The sequence below is a fragment of the Sminthopsis crassicaudata genome, chromosome 3, assembly GCF_048593235.1.
Source record: "Sminthopsis crassicaudata isolate SCR6 chromosome 3, ASM4859323v1, whole genome shotgun sequence".
Classification (NCBI taxonomy): domain Eukaryota; kingdom Metazoa; phylum Chordata; class Mammalia; order Dasyuromorphia; family Dasyuridae; genus Sminthopsis; species Sminthopsis crassicaudata.
In genome coordinates, this window is record NC_133619.1 from 632820835 (window position 1) to 632832479 (window position 11645).

Below are 11645 nucleotides of genomic sequence, written 5' to 3' on the forward strand. Positions count from 1 at the left end.
GTATCATGAAAGCTCAATTAATCTCATATTTGATCTCCACAACAACCCTGTGAATTAAGTGCTATTATTATTTTCACTTTGCAGATGAAGAAACTGAGAGAAGAAAGAGGTTAAGGGATTTGGAACAGATTGTTAGTCTGCCCATTTCTCTAGAGAGTTAGAGGGCAGGGTAATCTTGGACTTGCCTAAAGTCAAATTCAGCCTCACTTGTTAGCTGTGTGACTTTGAGCAACTCAATTCATTTAACCCGTGGCTGCCTCAGTTTCCTCAAAAGGAAACTGGAGATAATAACACTTACTTCCCAAAGTTATAATAAGGATCAAATGAAATAACCCATGTAATAAAGTGCTTTATAAAACCTTAAAGTATTAAATAAATTCTAGCTGTTATCATCATCAATATCATCATCATCATTATTATTATTGTTATTGTTATTATTATTATTATGTGATTTAACCACATTATCTCATTTGCTCCTCATGACCCTGAGAAGTGAGCATTATAGGAGATAGTCTGACTTTGAAAACCAAAGACCTAAGCTCCAATTTTGCTCCCTTTGAGACTGCAGCAGAGCATGAATCCTTCATTTCCTCATCAGTAAAATATGGGGTTTGGACTAAACAGATTGAACCTGACTCTCCCAGGCTTGTTCCTCCAGCCAGACTGGCTTGCTTGCTCTTCCCCATACTCAACAGTCCATCTTTCCCCCACGTGCCATGGAAGCATACTTAGAATGACCTCCTTCCTGACCTTCTCTTTCAATCTTTAATTCCATTGGGTGTTACCTCTCCTACACAAGGCTTTTTCGGATCCCTCCAGGTATTGCTTCTGCCTGGCCAATCATTATGGATTCACTCAAGAAGGATGTATTTACTTAGCTTCCTACCTGTTGCTTCCCCTACAGCCCATTCAAGTTCCTTCAAGGTAAAAGCTATTTAAATGTTTGTCTTTAGATTCTTTAGCTCTACCTTTTGTAGGTGCTTATTAATGGCTTCTAGAACTGAATTATCTTCAATTTCTAAGGTCCTTTCCAGGCTGAAATTCGAAATCCCTAGGATCTCATGAATGACCTCTGCTCCAACTTATCCCCAATGTCTTTGAAGAGTCTCTATCTTGGGGCCAGTGGAAAAGGGGGAGGGAGAAGGGCCTGAAGCTTAGATTCTGCCCACATAAGATGGGAGTAGCCTGAGCTTGGCCCCTACACTGGGAAAATGTGGGAACGGGAAGGCTGCTGGCTTGGCCAGATGTTCAGCCTTTCAGGCAACTGTTGTGTTGGCCGGAGAAACTGCTGCTTCCCTGAGGTCTTCAAAGGCAGAAAGCATGGTTCCCCCCTTCCCCCGCCCTTGCCGGACCCCTGGCTCCTCTTCTAATGGCTGCTGCCCAGATGGCCTTTGGGGAAGAGGATTTCCCACTACACACAAAGCCAAGTCAAGCACCATCGCTAATGTGGTTTGTAGGCAGGCACACTTCTTTTGTTGGGGGAATGAATATAGTTAAGAAATGGTGTGGGAAACTAGGGGGGGCCCACACTTCTACCACCTTATGGTAATGAGCCTCTGATCCTGCTGGGTAGCCTGGTGGGAATTAAGGAGGAGGGGGCAGGGGAAAAGAAAGGACGGGAATTTAGGAAAGAGGAGGAGGAAAAAGTGGAGGGAAAAAAGAGGCTGGAAAGGGCAATGAGGAGAAGGAAAAGGGAGAAAGAAAAGGGAGGGGGAGAGGGAAGACAGAGGAGAAAAAGAAAAAGAGAGAGAAGGAAGAAAAGAGGAGGTGAAGAGAAGAAGGTGGAAGAGGGGAGATGAAAGAAAAGAAGAGGAAAGGGAAAGAATGAGGGAAGAGAGGGAAGTAAGTAAAGAGGAGGGGAAGAGAAATAGTAAAAAAGAGGAGGAAATGAAAGAAAAGGAGGAACAGGAAAAAAAGAAAAAGAAAGAAGGGGAGAGAAGAAAAGGGAAGGAGAAAGGGGAAATGAGCAAAGGAGAAAGGGAGGAGGAAAATGGAATGTAAGGAGGAAAAAGAAGGAAAAGAAAGAGGAGGAGGAGGATAAAAAGGAAAAGAAAAGAGAAGAAAAAGAAAAGGAAGATGAAGAGATGAAAGAGAAGGAAGTAGAATACAGGAATATAATGTTCGTTGTGAAAAGGGATTGGGGGGGAAAGAGAACTAGATCCTGGAGCTGGAGAGACCCATATATAGGTATCTATGTGTTTGTACATATAGAGGACATTAGTATAACTGGGTGTGTATTATGAACAACTATCACAGAAATAAACCTTAGCCCCAAGGAAAAGGAGGGAAAAAACCCTGGTGGAGAGTCTAAAGGCCTAGATACAAAACCCATCAGAATGATGATGTCCTCAATGGGGTGTTGGGCAGAGAGAAACTGAAGAATTGATCCCTGAGACAAGCAGGGAGAAGGTACTGAGAGAGATCAGTTTAGCTCCTTGGTCCCACCCTATGGGGAGGTGTCCAATCAGAAATCCAAGTTGCTGCATCAAAGCCCTGAGATCCACCTTCTGTAGGGATCTTGGGAGGTTTCACCTTGCCATGTTCTGTTAGAAATCCCAGTCATGTCCCTAAGGTTAAATTTTCCCTATAAAATTTACTTATGGCCATGCCCTCCTTTGGGGTCAGCCCTGTGGCACTCTGCCTCATGGTATTTTTCTCCTTACCCTTCCTCCATTCAAGGTGGTCTCTCATAAACCCATCATCTCTTGTGTTTGCCCTAAACCTACGAGGCTTCTCAATCCCACTTCTCCTCCTCACAGCTAACTAATTCTTTTGGGGTGCTAAGTACCTTTCAGGATTTAGCCTGCTAGCTAAGAACATGCCCCAACATCATGGGGTTTTTCTCTTTTGGTAAATGGTAAGTTCCACTTGGGAACTATCCTTTCCATCATTATTTATTAATGCTCTCCCAACTGTATTTCTATTTACCATTTCTAGTGTCTATTATATCCCTTCATTTTGTCTGTTACCTACTCCCCTAAATAAATCTACCTTTTGCCAGAAAGAATGGCCATTATGAATTCTTCACATAACTGAACCTCAACTTCTGGTACCTGTCATCATAGCAGCTACATTAAAAAGTAACTTGGTGCCCTTTAGATGTTAGGCAAATGAGACATGGGGGTCCCCTTCTGTCATGATGTCTTTTATGTAAAAACTCATAATCAGTGTAATAACCATTCAACTCCAGAGAAGGGAGGACAGAACAACCTATCACCTCCTGATCCTTCAAAGGGAAATAAGACTCAAGGTGCAAAATAAAACATACAATTTGAACATGGCAAACATTTATGTTTGCTTAGCTTCTTTGTTATAGAATTATGTTTTTCTTTAGGATTTAGTAGGAACAAGTCAACTAGAGATCATATAATACCCCAGAAAGAAAAAAGAAAAGGGGTTCATTGAAGCATTTTGAAGTACATAGAAGGGGAAGAAAATAAACATTGGTAAGTACCTACTGTGTGCCAAGCATTGTGTCAAGCATTTTATAAATATCTCATATGATCCTCACAATAATCCTAGAAGTAAGTACTATTATTATTCCCATTTTACAGATAAGGAAACTGAGGCAAACAGGTTAAGTGACTTGTCCAAGGTCACATAGCTAATAAGGGCCTAAAATTAGATTTGAACTCAGGTCTTCTTTACTCACTGCTTTGTGGCACCAGCTGGCTGCCACTGAACCATTCTGGGTTTTAGTGTTCTTATTTTAATATCAAGGTGATTGGACTAGATGGTTTCTAAGGTCCTGACTCCAAACCTATTAGTCAACCTCCACTGTTTCACCTAGCTGCATCTAACAGAACAGAAGGAAATTCAAAAGGAATCCCAGAGAAGAAGGACAGCTTTGAAAGTATTATGTTGCATATACATGTCACTAAGTCTTTTAATAGACTTAGCTCTTCTCAAAAACATAATAATCCAAGACAATTCCAAAAGAATTATGATGGAAAATGCTATCCACATCCAGAGAAAGAACTATGAAGTCTGAATGCAAATTAAAGCATATTATTTTCACTTTTGTTATTGTTTTTTCTTTCTCATGGTTTTTCCCTTTTTTTCTGACCCTCTTTTCATATGAATAATGTGGAATTATGTGTAAAATGATTGTACACATGTAATTTATATGAAATTGCTTGCTGTCTTGGGAAGAGGGAAGGGAAGGAAGAGAGGGGAAAAAATTTGGAACTCAAAATCTTACAAAAATGAATATTAAAAACTATCTTCACATGTAATTGAAAAAAAAATACCACTAAGTGCAAAAAATAGTAACATGTTGGATTTATTTTGTCTTTTCAATTAACTTAATTAAAATGAATATCTTTTGTTTTAACATCACCATTATTTCTAAATATATTTTTCCCACTTTCTCTGCACGGGAGTCATACCTCGTAACAAAGGATATTTTAAAAATAAGAAAAAACACTTCAGTGAAACTTAATACATCAATTAAGTCATGTAGTATATGCAGTATTTCCCATCTCTGCAAAAGAGTCAATCCTCTCATTTTAGACAGGAGCAAAGTGAATCCTAGGGAGATGAAAGGACTTGATCAAAGTCTCATGGTTTTAAGTTTCTGAGGCAAGATTGAAAATCAGGACTTCTTGATTCCAAGTCTAGACAAGAACAAATGAATAAAACATTAATTATTTATTATATGTAAAGCTCATGTCAAATGATGGCATACCAAAATAAATAAATGAGACTGCTCATTCTCAAAGAGATCAGGTGCCTTCCCCAATAGATTATAAGTTTCCTGAGAAAAAAAAAAAAGACTGTCTTTTCCATATTTGTATTCCAAGGGCTTTGTACAATTCCTGGCATATAGTAGGCACATAACAAATGTGTTTTGATCAGTTGGTTGACAGTGAAAGAGATGACATGGTTTAAAGATGAAGTTTCATCCTCAAATCAGAAGGTCCATGGAGGGACAAAACAATTGGGAGTATTATCTTGAATAAAACCGGATAGATTCTGCTACTGAACTGCATGGCAATACCAAGGACTTTGAAGGCAAGAAATTTCCTTTCTGGATCTCCAGTACCTCTGGCTGCTGAGAATACAAGGACTGTGGCAAATTGCCAAAGGAAATTGCCAAATCTCACCTCCACTAGGATGACTTCCCTATACTATGGCTGCTGGGGCCAGACTAGGACCAGTGGCCTGAAGGATGCTGCTGATATACAAGACCTTAGTTTTAGTAGTCTCTCACTGGAAGAGGGAATCTGTGATGGCGACAAGAGGAATGGTGAACCTCTTCTCCACAAGGATTGCTTCACTCAATGTTGGCCAAAATTACCAAGCTGGGGGGAAAAGGCCAGTGTAAAGAGGGATTTACTATTCCTGGAGTTCTCCACCAGGAGTTGAAGGAAGATGGTGGTCAAGGTGATTTGACATGCCTCCCAAACATGGTATATCTCCTTTCTCTCCTGCAGGGCGCCTTGCTGTGTCAGCTAGGCTAGCCTACCTGCCCAGGTAATGGCAGTTAGTTACAGTTGGTGGTGATGGTAACAGGAATCTTCTAAGAAATCCTTAGGGACAAGAGCCTTATTAATCTGGGCTGAAACAGTACTGAGAGCATATCCTCTAGAAATCTGATCTCTTCCGACCAGCTCTTATCCTTCCCACTTCATAAAGACCAAAACTTATATACTTGGAGCTCCTACTTGAATCTGAGAATCATATAATACAGGATGTACATTCCCTGTGTTAATCCCTAAGAGACTGACCCAAAAATGACTGCACAAACTTTCCACTGGAGGACATTGCCTCTGCACATGCACAATCACTGAATGAATGTTCCTTGGATAAAAAGCACACACTTAAAGGGGAAAAGATTCCTCAGATCCTGATAGGGACAGCCCAGGACCCCGAGCTCAAAAAGCCTTTAAAATCGTAGCATTCTAACCAATATGACCAATATGAACTCTATACCCTTGTGGAAATATAAACTGTCACTGCCCCTGCAAAGAAAGCAGCCCTACCTCTTCTGTAGTCACAGCTCCTCTGCAGTCACAGCTACTGAAAACCTGGAAAAGGAAATTCTCAGATACCAAAGTTCTTGGCACTGTCAAGTGTTTTGACCTCAGAAATAGATAAATTTCATCATGAAAATAATGCTGAAGAAATTTCTTTATTGTAGCACATTACAAAATATAGGACCTTACCCTCAGAATTGCTGCTGAAATCTCCTATAGGTGATGTGTCTCCTATTAAAATGTCAGCAAAGAATTGTCTCATGTTCCTATCTGTAGCCCCAAAAAGTTAGTCCGGGGCTTTGCACGTAACTACTTTACAATTTTTTTCATTCACTCATCCATTCATTTGTTTAACTATCCATCCACTGATCTATCTGTTCATTTCCTATAATGACAGTTTGCTCTGATGAAAATTGGCAAAGCCATTCCTTTCATTCCAGTCATAAATTGAATCTAGCTAGAGTCTTAACTCTGATGAGCACACATTTACCTACAGCACAAGGAATTAAATCAGATTAGAACAGAGAAAAAGGAAAGCAAGGGCAAGAATTAAGGAATGAGTTCCTGGCACCACCCCTGCTCCTCAGGGAATATGCTGCCCTGTAAGGAAGGCCCAAATCCTGAACCCTCTGTCCAGTGGTTGGGCTTCTTGGAGAAAAGTCCCAAACATGAAAAGGACCCACATCTGCAAAACTGTTTATAACGATCCTTTTTGTAGTGGTAAGGAACTGGAAATTGAGTGGATGTCCTTAAGTTGGGGGAATAGCTGAATAAGTTATGATATATGAATATGTCATGAAATATTGTTTTATAAGAAATGATAAGGCTGATTTTAGAAGAGCCTGGAAAGATTAACATGAATTGATGCTAAGTGAAATGAGCAGAATCAAGAGAATGTTACAGAGTAACAGGAAAATTATGTCATAATCAACTGTGATGAACTTGGCTCTTTTCAACAATGAGGTGATTCATGGCAATTCCAATGGATTTGTTATGGAAAGTGCCCTTCACATCCAGAGAATGAACTATGAAACTGAATGTGGATCAAATCCTATACTTTCACCTTTTTTGTTGTTTGTTTGCTTTTTTTTCTTTTTTCCACTTTTGATCTGATTTTTCTTACACAGCATGACCAATATGGAAATCTGCTTTGAAGAATTGCACATGTTTTATCTATATTAGATTGCTTGTTGTCATGGGAAGGGAGGAGGAGGAAAATGTAAACACAAGATTTTGCAAAAGTGGATGTTGAAAACCATCTTTGCATGTCTTTGGAAAAAAATAAAATACTACCAAAATGATTTTTTAAATCCTAAATAGCTGACTTTGGTATGATCACAAGGTGTGGCAGATAATATCATATTTAGAATCAGGAGACTGGGGTTCGATGATGCTCTATTAGTTTCTATTTGACTCTGGGCAAGTTATTTCCCTTGTCCAAACCTCAGTTCCCCCATTCCTAAAATGGGAATAATAAGAGCTGGTTTGGCAAACCTGTTGTGAGAACCAAATGTGATAAGGACTTTAAAATCTTAACCTACCGTGGAACAAGAAAATTGGTTTTACACACATATATTGTATCTAGGTTATACTGTAACACACTTAATATGTATGGGATTGCCTGTCATCTAGGGGAGGAAGTAGAGGGAGGGAGGGGAAAATCTGGAAAAATGAATACAAGGGATAATGTTATAAAAAAATTGCTCATACTGTCAAAAAATTATAATTATAAAAATTAATTTTAAAAAACTTAACCTATTTATTCCTTGTGGAACTAGGGAACTATGAGTGAGTGGTATTGGATATATTATCTCATTCAGTCAATGTATTGGTTAGTTCTGCTGAATAATTTTCACTGAGGAAAGAAGAGGAGAAGGATATATATGGAAATAAAGGTAATGTAAAAGCAAAAAGATCTATTTTTTAAATGTATACATATAAAATAATTTTTAAAATATATATGGGCTATTATTTTTCTCAGCATTGAACTCTCTGGAGGTTACTTGCCACCAGATAGGATGTATTTCTTTTTCCTGATGCTTCAAAGTCTTCCAGGCTCCTGAGACCTCATCCCGCCACCCAAGCATCAGCTTTCTCTCTGCTATCAGCATCCTAATCTTTTCCCTCCTCCCGTTCCCCCTCCTCCCCACCAGCCTTTTTGGCGGCTGCCAGGCAGATGTGGGCCTGGGGCCCGCCCGGAGTGTGTGACAAGGCGGGAGCTGCTGTGAGTCCCGGCTTCCTCCACGTTTCCCACACTGGCCTCCATTCACTGTTCCAAGCCTGGGATAAAGGAAGCGTGCCGGGCTACAAGCTTCCCTTTGTGCCAGGAGGGGCCCCAAGGGCTGCCCAGGGCCATATGGACAGCCCTCACCCCAGAAACCATCCATCAAGGGGAAGCAGGGGGTGGGAGGGAGGCAGGACTAGGGAACTACTCTCTCCGGACACCACTTCTCTGGGGTTTAACATCTGGCCCAGAAGAGAGAAAGGGAAGGCCCTCTGGATGGTTTAAGAGTCAGTCTTTTTAGTTTATCAGAAGGAATGATTGGGCAAAGCATTGGGTTTGGGGAGGGGGGAGAATAGAAACAGCCTCACCTTCTGCTCTTCCTTACAACCCATTCTCCTGGTTAAAAAATACCAGCCAAGGCAGCAGAAGAACTAACTGGGTTCTTGTCTCCTTCACTACTGTATGACCTTAGGCAAATCACTTTCCTTCTCTGTGCCTCAGTTTTTCCTTTTAAAAATTTGACAGCCTTGAAACTATAAAACATTCTTTGGAGAAGTCGGAGATTTGGGAAGTAGAACACTCTTTACATTGTCTACACTGTCAGTTTCATCATCTGTAAAAATAAGCTGGAGAAGAAAATGGCAACCATTCCATTATTCTCTACCAAGAAAAACCCAAATGAAGTTAGACGGGATTTTAAAAATTACTTTTAAAGTTTAAAGTTTAAAAATTTTTTTGATTTTAAAAATGAATTTAAAAATAAACAAAAGAAATACCGGCAGGCTTGGTTGATGGCTGTGTTTTTCGACATTGTTTTCTCTCTTAAATATCTTTTCAAGAGACTGTGGCTTTCAGGGAAAGAGGGAGGAACACAATGATCTTAAATCAATACATCAAATATTTGTTAAGGACCATCTGTCTGCTAGGTATTGGAGATACCAAGACAAAAATGAAAGTAACTCAGAGTTTACCTTCTCCTGAGAAGATATGAGAAGATACAGTGTGTCCCAATTAAATGGCCACCAAACATATACAAAGTAATTCACACCAAACATATACAAAGTAATTCACACCAAACATATACAAAGTAATTCCCACCAAACATATACAAAGTAATTCACACCAAACATATACAAAGTAATTCCCACCAAACATATACAAAGTAATTCACACCAAACATATACAAAGTAATTCCCACCAAACATATACAAAGTAATTCACACCAAATATATACAAAGTAATTCCCACCAAACATATACAAAGTAATTCACACCAAACATATACAAAGTAATTCACACCAAATATATACAAAGTAATTCAGTCAAGGATAAGGGAATTCTGGCAACAGCATAGGGAACCATGTAGGAGACTGAGTTGGGTTTGGAGGTAAGTGTGGACTCCTCTAAGACTGAGGTACAAGAAGGATCCATTAGATCTAGGCCCTGGAAGAATAGGAGAAAATGGGGATTGGGGTAGGGAGGATTCCAGGCATGGAACATGACCAACATGGTAAGATAGATTTAAGATCAGAAAGTTAATTAGGGAACACCTCTCAGCCTAGGACAGATCAGAAGTCCTCCCCAGAGCTGAACACAGGTGGCCAAGCTGGTCCCTCCCTCCCCTTTACCACTGCCCACAAAAAAAGGTCTAAAGGATAGGGTTCCCCAGGCTTACCAGCCTGGCACATCCCCCTCTCCGGAAATTCCATCTGCCACCAGAGTGCCCAGGATATTCTCTCTCTCTCTCTCTCTCTCTCTCTCTCTCTCTCTCTCTCTCTCTCTCTCTCTCTCTCTCTCTCTCTCTCTCTTGTGTGTGTGTCTCTCTGTTTCTGTCTCTGTCTCTCTTTGTCTCTCTCTCTCTCTCTCTCTCTCTCTCTCTCTCTCTCTGTCTCTGTGTCTCTGTTTCTGTCTCTCTGTCTCTCTCTCTGTCTCTCTCTGTCTCTCTCTGTCTCTCTCTCTCTGTCTCTCTCTGTCTCTGTCTCTGTCTCTGTCTCTCTCTCTCTCTCTCTCTCTCTCTCTCTCTCTCTCTCACACACACACACACACACACACACACACACACACACACACATATACTGTTCAGCTAAGTTTCTACTATTCAGAACTCCACTCTTTCCAGTCTGTGACTGTCTTTGGTTCTCCTTTAACTTTCCCATAACTTTGGGATGATTTGAAAATTGAAAGCAAAAGAGTATGAATGAACAAATGAATGAATGAAGCATTTATTCAGATCTTACTGTGTACAAACCATTGTGCTAAGTTGTTGAGCATACAAATGCAAGAAAGAGTAAGATCATCCCGGGATTTGAAGTTCACATTCTAATAAGGAGAGACAACCCCTATACAAGAGTAGGGCTGAGAATATCCTTGAGAGACTCTATCAGTGAAGAAAGATAGAATGAAGCAAGCAGATACTGAGACCAATAACTAAACAAAAATTTAAGGATGGACCAGTTTTTATCTATTCATGTACTTCCTTATCCAAATGGCTAAAGGTTAAAGGAGAACACCATTGCAGTGAGGAAAAAGAAAGACATTTCCATAATACCCCCTTATGTGCCAGGTACTGTGTTAAGTAGTTTTTGTTTTTGTTTTTGTTTTTTAACCAATATTATTTCATTTGGCCTTCACAACAATTCTGGAGGGAAGGTAATATTTCTTACCCCATTTTACAGTTAAAGAAATTGAGGTAAATAGAATCACACAGATAAGTGTCTGAGGTCAGATTTGAACTCAAGTCTTCCTGCCTACAAGCCCAATACTCTATTCACTGAACCATCAGCCACTTCAGTCAGAGGTTTAAGTGTCCAGAGCAAAGCAGATGATAACAGATCAAATCTGGTATCTAGTCACTTCAGAATACCAACTGATAGAGCTTGGAGCCAGAACTGGGAGGGACCTTAGATATTATTTGCAGTTCAGTTATTTTTCAGTCGTATCCAAGTCTCCATGACCCCATTTGCAGTTTTATTGGCAAGAATACCAGAATGGAATGTCATTTCCTTTTCTAGCTCATTTTATAATGAGGAAACTGTGGAAAACAGGGTAAAGTGATTTGCCAGGGTCACACAGCTAGGGAGTGTCTGAGGTCAGATTTGAACTCATGAAAAGGAGTCTTTCTTCTTGATTTCAGGCCAGGCACTATCCACTGCACCATGTAGCTACCCTTTGGGCATTTAAAAAATCATAAAAGTAGAGCTAGGAGGGACCTGAGAGTTACCAAGTCCAATCCGTTTATTTTTTTAGATTAATAAACTGAAACCCAGGCATATTGTATAACTTGTCCCAAATCTCAAAGCTAGTAAGTAGCAGATCCAGGTTTTAAAAATAGATCTCTGACTTAAGAGGGATCTTAGCTTTAGACCTCCAAGATTTCCTTAATTTCACAGATGAGTGTCAGAGAAGAGAAGAAATTTCCTGGGATCACACCCTGGCTGGAAGAAA